The following is an 11,286-nucleotide window of genomic DNA, read 5'->3' as shown; positions in this document are numbered from 1 at the left end:
TCGTCTGGTTTTTACGTGCTTTCCTTCCTACAAAAGAAAGCGAAAGAAGTTTTCCCAGTAGACTGCTTAATATGTATACCTTATTTATACATCCATCCTTGGTGATTTAATCTCCGCTGTACATTAGCTACTGCAGTCATATTAGACCCTTCCCCACACGTACGTTTGATCTTGGCTTACTTGTGGTCAAGGGTCACTCAGCAAGGGAGTCACGTCAAAGACCAAGACATCCCGCCATAATCGTACGTTGCTTAGAGCTCAACAGTTGAACAGGTCAGCCAGTCAGTGGAAGTAAAACTAACACACGTAGTTCGGTACAATGATTTTGGTATAATTATTTATGTGGGATTAGCTAGCTTAGTGAAATTTGTCCCTTGGGTTAACTGCCAATCATTTTGTGGCCTGCAATATAGCATTTCTTTACGTTTCAATGCCTTCTTGCATTTTATCATGCGTTTTATTTGACTTTGCACACCTGCTATTTTCTATTTCTGACACCCATTTTATCTTTGTGACTACTAGATCAGTTATTGTTTCACTGATATTTCTTAGACTTGTATGAATGCTATACTTATTAATACTTATTAATAGATCTATAGGGTTAGGGAAAATAAGTAAATAAAAAAGTGAATTTTAATCATTAATGACCAAAATGACAGACAGACAGACAGACAGACAGACAGACAGACAGACAGACAGACAGACAGACAGACAGACAGACAGACAGACAGACAAATAAACAGACAGACAGACAAACAAACAAACAAACAAACAAACAAACAGATAGATAGATAGATAGATAGATAGATAAACAGACAGACAGACAGACAGACAGACAGACAGACAGACAGACAGACAGACAGGCAGACAGACAGGCGCTAGGCAGGCAGGAAGTATAGAAAACTGTTTTCTACATGGTCTGAGTATCTGTTCATTCTAGTGGCCAACTTTGAGTCTCAGAATATACTTGTCATATTTCTTTAGTTGTTATAAGCTTACTTGTATTCTGAAATATTGCTATCATATCATCCCTGAACTGAAGGAAAACTATTTATAAAAGACAAAGTAGGGAATTATAAGCCCTAAACTAATGTCATGTGACTACAATGACATGTTTTACCATATGTTAACCCACCTCTTCAAATCACGACTGAAGTCAAATAGATGTCATCTATATGATCTAACATCAATCAACATATAGCATAAATGACATTTCTCTAGTAACGAGATTCTCAGCTAATGAATTGTGGCACGGCTTGAGTAGGAGTCACGATGGTCAAATGGTTAGAGTGGATCTACAAGTTACTGGTTCGAGCCTTTTTACTGATTTAAGTCAATGACCAAGATTTGAACCACGATTGTGGTCAAGTCAATCCAGCTGTGTAGTTTGGGATCTGGTGGTATAGCCGTTGTTAATTAAGTGAATGTTTCAATCCTATGCGCTTACAGAAGCTGCTAATAAGTGTATGCTGCCTAGCTGTAAGGAGTTAATGAAATATAAAGGGCCAGTGTGCTAATTTAGATACGTGCCACTGATAATAATTGTAATATTGTGTGGAAAAGCGATAAAAAACTAACGACTAACATGTATGTATGAATGTATGTAGGACGTATCGATTGTACTGATTCCAAAGTTTAACAAGCTGAACGAATGTTATTCACAATGTTTCATTTATCTTCGTTTCATTTCCTCACTTCAAACAAAAAATGTTGTGCATACTTTACGCTAGTCTATCTGCTAGACCTCGGATGTTCTTCCGATACAATACGACACACGACCGAATGCTGATCGCTATCTAGGATATCGGAAAGAAGGCCCGAACGTCTAGCAGCAAGACTAACTTTACGCGGTCTTTCCTGCTATCGTATCACATCTGATATTGCAATAGTTTATGCAAGCAACACGGCCATGTCACATCTTTCTCACGATCCCAGCGACCCTGAGCTTTAGTCCCGCCGGACCGAATTATTTTCTCCCTAAACTTTGTGACTGATGAGTCCAGCGTTTTTTTGGTACAATCGTCAGCTGTGACTTTTGCAACTTGTTTTTAGAAGTAATTCAGTTTGCCATCACAGACAATGGAGGTAGAAGTTTTAGGGAACATTATTTAGGACTGGTAAATGTATTAAAAACTTGCAAGTACTTAGAACAAGCTGAAAACCCCAAAATTCAGTAAATTTTGTTGCATCTCCACAATATGATATAAGAATGACTAAAGTCCTTTGACAAGATTTGAACAACAGTTATGGCCCAGTCAACAAAGCTGTGTAATTGGGGACCTGATAGGATAGTGGTTGCTATATGAATGTTGTAATTCTATGCGCTTTTAGAGGCTATAATGGACTGTATGCTCCCAAGGAAGTTGAGGACATTATACATAGGACAGTTGTGCCGATATAGTTCTGTGCCAATAATCATATACCTATATGATCACGACAATAAGTATGGAAGACACTTCATAAATTCTAACACTTATGGTAAATGTTAGATTTCACATGTGTGTACAGTGTCACTACATAATTTCTTTTACTACATTTTACGAGCAAAAACAGCTATCTTCATTTCAAGTTCTTTAATGACAAACAAGGAGAAACAAATAGCCAAATATGTTTGTCCCTTGACGCTGTGCAATTTCCTCAAGTGTGTTAAAACCACGATGTGATGTGAATTTACGGAAATAGGTGAATATATCGTAGACAAAGCAGCTGCCTCCAATACCATTATTATAGCAGACTTGTGCTCACAAGTTATGTCAATTTGATTGATGTCAAGAGACGATAGCGGAAACTAGGAAAAACGAAAGAATTCATTATTGTAAGTAATACTACCGGTTTGTTCACCCCTGTTTTGTTTGAATGGTGTGTGTCACTTCTTCTATTGTTGTATCTCAATGAAATTATTCATTTCTTCTTCAAAAAACGAGCAAATTATTAAAATGTTTAAATAGCCCTGGAGATAATGATGAACTCAGCATCATACATGTTATAAAGTGTTTTTTTTATAACTGCTGTACACAGTGTATGATTGAAAATATTGTGACGACATACAAAGAACTTGGATGTTACCTCAATTATTACCAAACAAGAAAGACTGTAAAGTTTGTGTTTTACGTCTCAAACTCAAACAACATGCTCAGTTAAGTTACGAATTACACAAACAAAATTGATTTACGCATCGATTGGGTAAAATGAAAATAATTTAGTTCTCGCATGTGAGTGACTGTGAGAATAAATTGTGATGTAGGTGTGTACTGGAAGTTTCTTGGCAAAGACAAGAAGGGCGAAACGATAAGTTAATTTTCAACTTGTGGTAAGGCGTTGTTGGTTGAATTTCTGATCATTGGCAAACACTTTTTGCACTTAGACTACCAATGTTAAGGATATGTCAGGTCATGTGACCACTAAGTGTATCTAAGACCGTCATTTTTAAAGAAGAAAGGTAACATCTTGATAAATATCATGTAACGGTTTTGGAAATCGTTTTTAACTATCGTTCTATTCAGCTATACACGGGATATTTAATAAGCCACATCATGTAACTACTAAAAGTCTTATGAAACATTTTCTGACAACCATGTATGACTTTAAGACATACTATAGTGGCGTCAATATCTTGTAAAGCATACATTTAGTGCAAGAATTCCCGCCGTTACGTTTTACGCTTGACTGGACATGATCTGAGACACATGTGTTACTAAAGATCTGCTTTAATACAATTTGACACAAGGTGATAAGGGATCAATGGGCCGTGATTTCTGTTACTTCCATACTTAACTAGCGATGATTTAAAGGATTACGGGGCACGTATGACAGCTATGGGACAACATGAGATTATACTCAAATCGCTAAAATCGATTTTGTCTGCTACATGTTTTGTTAAACTAAAAGATTGTTTGTCGCACTTGAGAGGAACGTTGTCTAGATTTCGACTACTTTTGGACTGAAATGTGAATGAAGTCAACATTGTCGCAAAGTCAAGAATTGCGACAACACAACAACCAGACGGATTCTTTACTCTTTGACGACAAGTGATATTGTCATCATCAAAGGATCATTTATCGTAGTCAAGAGAAAACACTGTAGAATTCGACTATTTTGACTGCACGATGAATAACGTAACGTTAGTATTGTCGTATTAAAAGCGACAAAACAGCAACCAGACGGATGCTTTACTCTTTGACATGTAACATCATTTGGACCACTTTTGAGAAAGGGGAAAATTCCTTTTCAGTTTGATTTTTCCTCAAAAATACAACGTCAGTATTGTCGTAAAATCAAGTATAGCGACGACACTGCAAGAAGACAGATTCTTTACCTTTTGACGACAGGTAATAACATAATCTGGGCCAATTTTGAGAACGAGAATTTTTAAGTATTCGTCTCTCAGTTTGATTTTTTCATCTTTTATGTTTAAATTGAATTCCAATGTGAGTACAGCATCTCGTGGCATTCTATTGGTTTCAAAGTATTCCAAGGGCACCACTTTTACTCTCCTTCAAACAAATGGCAACGTTTTTACAAGTCGACGAGAAAAGTATGGTCGACTCTACCGAAGTGACGTAAATTCAAACTATCGAGTAAATTAAACGTCCTGTCAAAAATATCAAAGTAATTGGTATCGTAAGCACCTGAAATATAACGAAGGCCATCCGATGTGATGTGTTGCCATGGCAACAACCCAGTGGCAGGGAAATGGTGATTAATTTTTCAGATCAAATCTTCATGACATCTGAAATATTAATCACTCTTTTTTCCGACGAAATACATTTTTATTCTAGTAGTTATACTCCGTAAGAACGGATACTGATAACATGTATTAGTATGATGGATTGCTGTCACATAGTTAACAGATGTATGTATGTATGTATGTATGTATGTATGTATGTATGTATGTATGTATGTATGTATGTATGTATGTATGTATGTATGTATGTATGTATGTATGTATGTATGTATGTATGTATGTATGTATGTATGTATGTGTGTGTGTGTATGTGTGTGTGTATGTATGTATGTATGTATGTATGTATGTATGTATGTATGTATGTATGTATGTATGTATGTATGTGTGTGTGTACGTACGTACGTACGTACGTATGTATGTATGTATGTATGTATGTATGTATGTGTGTGTGTACGCGTGTGTACATGCATGCAGGTCTGTTTGTTTGTATGCACGCACGCATGCACACAAATGTGTATCTATCTAGATGTATGTTTCCATCTATATATCTATCTATATATCTATCTGTCTGTCTGTCTGTCTGTCTGTCTGTCTGTCTGTCTGTCTGTCTGTCTGTCTGTCTATATTTACGTATGTATTTATATATTTAAATATGATACTATATATTTGTGTTCTCGGTTTATTTATTTATCGAATATATTTATTTGTTTCTTTATAAAAAATAAATTATAGTATCACGTTTCGAACGTTTCATCATCAGCAATGCCTGTTCGTAGACTAGAGAATACGGTATGGAGTTTATAAGAAATATTAAATACATATGTACACACACCCTATCTCGGTCTATTTCTAATAGATGTAAAACAGAGCTAATTACGTGATTTTCTATGGGTTTCAAATGGTAACCTAGGACTATAAAAACCTTCGTATCTCGTGAAATAGTTTTAATCACACGTGACAAATTACGTCATCAATGTTAAAAAACCGGAGTTGGGGTTGGAATTATGCGTAGTTTCAAAATAGCAAAGAGGATGTCTATTTTATGTATGACACCATTCCTCATAATATCTCGATATAAGAGACAGTTATTGACAAAGTTGTAACAATTCTTAAACATAATGCATGACGTACCACTAACCAACGGTGACGTCAATCTCACAGTCACGAATCGCACAGAGGGAGAAGCGTCTCATTCGTTCTTTCTACTTTTTGAGAGTCAAGGAACGTACGTGTAATCAGTCATATGAAAAAAAATATATATATATATACATATATATACATACATATAGACACATATATAAACTCAGCATGTGTCAAATATCTATGCTGGAGTAAACACAGCTTAATACATTATGTATGTAGAGCGGTATAAATAACATAAAGTAACAAGTAAGATGCTCAGGAGCCGTTACACAGTGTTTTTCGTGCTGTTGCGATCATCAAACGACAAACGGTATAGTTATATATATATAACTGTTTTGTTATTTGGTATGATATTTGGAGTGAGGCGGCAACCGTGACACACACACACACACACACACACACACACATATATATATATATATATATATATATATATATATATATATATATATATATATATATATATATATATATATATATATAGACTTATATATAGAGACTTATATATATATATATATATATATATATATATATATTGACATCTAATCCTCAATAGTTTGGAAGTTTGGACGAATTTTGTCAAATAAACACACTGTAAGGATCTATAATTGAGTACCCCTACCAAACACATTGTACCACCCACCCCTACCCACCCCTACCCACCCCTACCCACCCCTACCCACCCCCACCCACCCCTACCCATCCCATCCCATCTTAGTATCATTTGACTCGCCTCGCTTCTTCTTTTCAAGTCTATAAATCTTTAGTGCAGCTATTGTTCAACAGGTAGCCAGGCGTAAAACTTTAAACATTGTTCAGCAAACTGAGAATTTCATTTCCACAACAAACAATACTTTGCAAAGGTTGTACCACAAATGGCATACTTTTGATTCAGCATAGATTTTCACTATTGTTTTGTTGATTTTTTTCTGGCAAATGTTTTCTGGCAAATGTGTATCTTTTCTTTTCGTCTTTGTCCTATTCATTTTGAACTCACAAAAAACAATTTTTAAAGAAATGGTGAGGAAAAAGTAATCATAAAAAAGGACAAAGTTAAAGTTTACGATGTATAGACAACAGCTTTCATTCACAACCTCAGACCACCATATTTTCTATAATGGTCTGAGTTTCAACTAACATGCTGTTTCAAAAAGTCTGTCTACTAAATTCGCAGTCTCACATCACGTGATTAATAGTGTACCTTGTCTAGTCTGTTAAGATTATGTTATTGAAACTTGTGGTCGTGGTGGTTACAAAACAAGGGAACGATATGCAGTAATAAAACAGTAGCTGAAACTGGCTGGTTTTTTTTTAGTATTTAGAACTTGTTGGTTTTTTAGATAGTGCGGCTCTCTACTACCCCTAATGAGGGAGTTACAAATGCTGCTGGATACGAAATAGTTTGGTTTATGAAATATCACAACTCACGTTTCTCGTTTTATAGGGTTAACAATCGTGAGTTAATCAAAAACACTCAAGACGACATTGTTGGGAGATTGTGCTCCTTCAGCAAAATTTAACGGTTTTATTTTTACAAGTCCACACAATCAGTCTATAGCCCCTGTCCAATTTTCAATCAATGCACGTATAGGTCTACATATATGACAAAGGCAACACCAAATTGACAGTCTAAATACCTAGTCAACAATCCGATCGGTCCTTTCGAACTAAGAAGAAAGACCCTACAGTGTTGTTCATTGTGAAGTACTGTTTTCGTTTCTCATTGCTTTTCTTTCGTGTGAAGAGTGACCTCTAACCTTTAGAGTAGGGTCATTATGCAAATACTAAGGTCATTTGCAAACAATTGTTCGACATTTACAGAACAAGTTAGTATGTAAATAGCTATAGAAGTTTAAATCATATATATTCATACATCCCAGTTCAGAACAAACTAATGGGGAAAATAGCCAACTGTGTGTGAAGTTGCCTGTACTCGCGAAGAAAGGCGATTTATTTCGGAACCTTTTGTCGAAAACCTCAGTTCTTTAGTTCGGTTCAATTACGGTAAATGGGTGTACAACTATGCAATCTATTCATTGCAAGACACTTATACATGCTAAATGGCAATATACAAACAAAGGAGGATCTCCGCCCAATTTTATCACAATAATTGTACTGAATTCTTGAAGGCTGTTAAAAAAAATCCAGTCGATACCGTACAGGTGACTCATTACAATAGTATAAATTAGAACCTCTTTTTTCTATCTCCAGAAACACTGTAGAAGTACTGATGTGAGTAGTCTCTTGGAGGAACTAATACGTCAAGCACAAAAAAAAACTTACTACGACTTGATTTGTGCTATTTAAGAGACTCTTTTATAAACTAATGGTCTGGGCGATAATGTAATAACTGGGGGCATCTTTTAAGTAAAGAAATGTCACCGCTTTGTTATCGTGATTACTCTAAACGTACGTTAGGCGTAACTGGTTTTGTCTGAGCCATGACCACTGGTTCCAAATGCCTGACTTTCCACGTCAAGTTTCTTGTTTTAGGGGTTTAAATAATAACCTTATTTTAATAGATGCCTTCAGTTGAACTATGTCACCTAAAATCAATGAAAATCGATCTGTCAAGTGGACCGTATCAGCATGGTCTCTGAATACAATGTAAACAGTCTAAACAGTGGCTCTGGAGTAGAACTGACCATAACGTAGCGAACTTTCAAGTGCAACTACTGAACTGAACGACAGAGTGAGGGATTGCCACTCCCTACCCTTCCCTCTCTGTCCATGTCTGTTTACGTCTGTCTGTCTGTCTGTCTGTCTGTCTGTCTGTCTGTCTGTCTGTCTGTCTGTCTGTCTGTCTGTATGTATGTATGTATGTATGTATGTATGTATGTATGTATGTATGTATGTATGTCTCGGACACGAAAATGACAAATATGAAGTTCTAAATACTTGTCTTTTTTTTAAGTAGCAAGTTTGTACAACTGTAATTACTGTGTATTGTTCCCATGGTTATCACTTAACCAGTCCCAACCACATACGTGAACAAGTCCATGTTTTAATGCATTTGACTTCAAGGGTAATTAATATTTGTAGGTCAAGGTCTTTCAATGTCAATTAGTAGCGAAACATAATACACTTTGACAACCGAGTTTGAACAGTACACGAACTCTATTAATAGTATTATTAGTTTATGTTTTATCGTATAAACTGCACCTGTTCTAATGTGTCGCAAAACAACAGGGACATGAATGTGTTGAATGGAAGTTTTATTAAAGACGTTCAGAATCAATAGAAATTATTTATTTATTCTCTATATTCAGAAGTTATGCCTTAGAAATAATATCTTTAAACTTGTATTGATACTTTGTTCACAGTGAAAACTTCAAACTATGCTCAGTTGAAATCAATAAAAAATCCAGGGTCACCACACAATTCTTTTGATAGAGGTCAAAGTGTAAAAATGTTAAAGTTAGATTATAAAGAAAAGTTATTACTTGGCTTAAGGCTAAATTTTGGAGAGTTTGGATAATTTTCTTTAATCTTTGATTTTTTAACTTTTGTTTAATTTTCACAATTTTAATTTACCTAAAAAAGTCATAATACTTGATTATTACAACAGACTTTTCATCAAATGTTGCTACTGTAGTTGAATGGTTACTGTACTTTACTTTGCTATGCTCTCAGAAGGTAAACCTTATTTGTGTAAAACAAATCAAGTTCAAACAGACATGTTTTCGACATTGCCCTCGCGCTAGGCTAGTGCACACTAAACAATAACAACTCGTGGGTCACCTCGTGCTATGAACGCTAGCAACACCAATAACTTTAAAAGTATGTATTTATGTCACGCGGCTCACGCCCGTTGGGACATGTGTTTTTGTTCTATTGAATATACTTTCCTACACTTCATGTATACAATACTTTTGAACAAAAGCCTGTGGGTTTGTGGTTCTTTTTTTTTGGGTTCTTTTTTTATACAGACAAGGTCTGTGTATTTGTAAGTAGTAAAGTGGGTCACTGCTGAATCTCGCTCCAAAGTCAAAGGTTGTTACAAGCGCGTTGTGCGACCAGCAAACACGTATATATGGATGGATTGCCATTGCACGGCAGAATGTCTTACACGACCTCTTCACATTTCGTTTCATGATTTAGAAAGCAGGCATCTAACTTGAATTTATATCCAGGAGTATAGATATAATCTACTGGCCGTATTTTTGTTGTTTCTCGAAATGCCGGTTTTCATCAGCCACCCAGGGCATGCAAAGCCTGGCATACAGGTGAAGGTAAAGGCGTACAATATGTACAGGTGAAGCCATTATCAGACATTCGATTCCCCTTACTGGTGTTTTGAAGTGAAATTGCCATTGTTTGGGCATAAAAGTAATCAAAACAAACAACCCTTCGCTATATATCATTATGGTTCTTCACTTATAAAGATCAAACCATTACCGAAAAATACCACCAGGAAAAGCCGAAAAGTCGTAAAAAATGTATTGTTTGGCCGCTATGTCCCGGCCTTTACTAGCTTTGCGAAATGTTTACGTCAGGAACAAATACTTCTAAAGCATGAACGGACACTTCAAGGACATTTATGGCCTATCCTCACCTAGTTAAGGAGTCTACATACCCTTCTATTATATATTTTGTATATCATTTCACTGATGCATGTCATGTCATAAACGAAAATGAAACTTTAAAAGTTTTGTCTTGACAAATGCAAATCGTTTGATACCATACTTTTGATAAAAATGTCGTTTTGTTACCTTTGACCTTGACCGGCCCTCGAGTAGTCGGATACCTTTCAAATAAGGTTACGTCTTTCTTGAGAGGTGTTGAGATTACCTTGGCAGCGGCGACACACTCTCTCTGCTACCAACGTATGCATTTACAATCGCCAGTGAATATTTAAGTGATTAGATATGTATATATTGATTGCTGTACTAGCCAAGCCAAGTCTGTCCGTTTTCACAGAGCCCAAACCAATGGACCGGATTGACTTCTTCAAGGAACGTACATTAGGCAGGATAAGTTCAAATTACGCTATTAACTTTATGACGCTCCGCTGTGGTCGTCGGGAAAAAATCACAACAGCAATAGCCGCGCACCTTTCGGTCCCGACCTCTGACCTTCAAAAGGAAGGGTATGACACAGAGTGCAGTCTTTAATGCATACATTACATTACTATGTATGACATGTCCCAGAAGTTTTGCTGCCAACTGTAGGAGAGTGCAACTCCGATATTCAGACTTTAAGTTACTACCTCAGTAAATTGACATTATGGGGATAAAATGTTACAAATAAAACACGTCAGGCAATACTAAAAGGCGAGAAAAGTGTTTTGACAATTGTTCAAAGTTAAATAGATGGACCATTTACTGAGTTTAACCGTTCAAGGTATGGTATCGCACGGTTTTGTTCATATATACCAGCTCAATGAACTTTAGAGGTATGCCAATTCAAAGTATGTTGCATAAGTGTACTTTTGTGTATTGCAGGAGAAGTGCTCCTTT

General features: G+C 36.0%; 1 protein-coding gene across 2 annotated transcripts in view; it reads right to left on the bottom strand.

The window, feature by feature from the left end:
• LOC144451175 (polyamine-transporting ATPase 13A3-like) overlaps positions 1 to 10,855 on the bottom strand; it is a 64,262-nt gene extending 53,407 nt beyond the window's left edge. For both annotated transcript variants that reach the window (XM_078141971.1, XM_078141972.1), the window contains exon 1: positions 10,540 to 10,855. The gene's annotated coding sequence lies outside the window, so the exon portion shown is untranslated. The remainder of the gene's footprint in view (positions 1 to 10,539) is intronic.
• Positions 10,856 to 11,286: the final 431 nt, after the last annotated feature.

The sequence above is a fragment of the Glandiceps talaboti genome, chromosome 21, assembly GCF_964340395.1.
Source record: "Glandiceps talaboti chromosome 21, keGlaTala1.1, whole genome shotgun sequence".
In the NCBI taxonomy this organism is placed as follows: Eukaryota; Metazoa; Hemichordata; class Enteropneusta; family Spengelidae; genus Glandiceps; species Glandiceps talaboti.
Note: the sequence above shows the minus strand (reverse complement) of the source record. Positions and strands in the feature narration are given on the sequence as shown.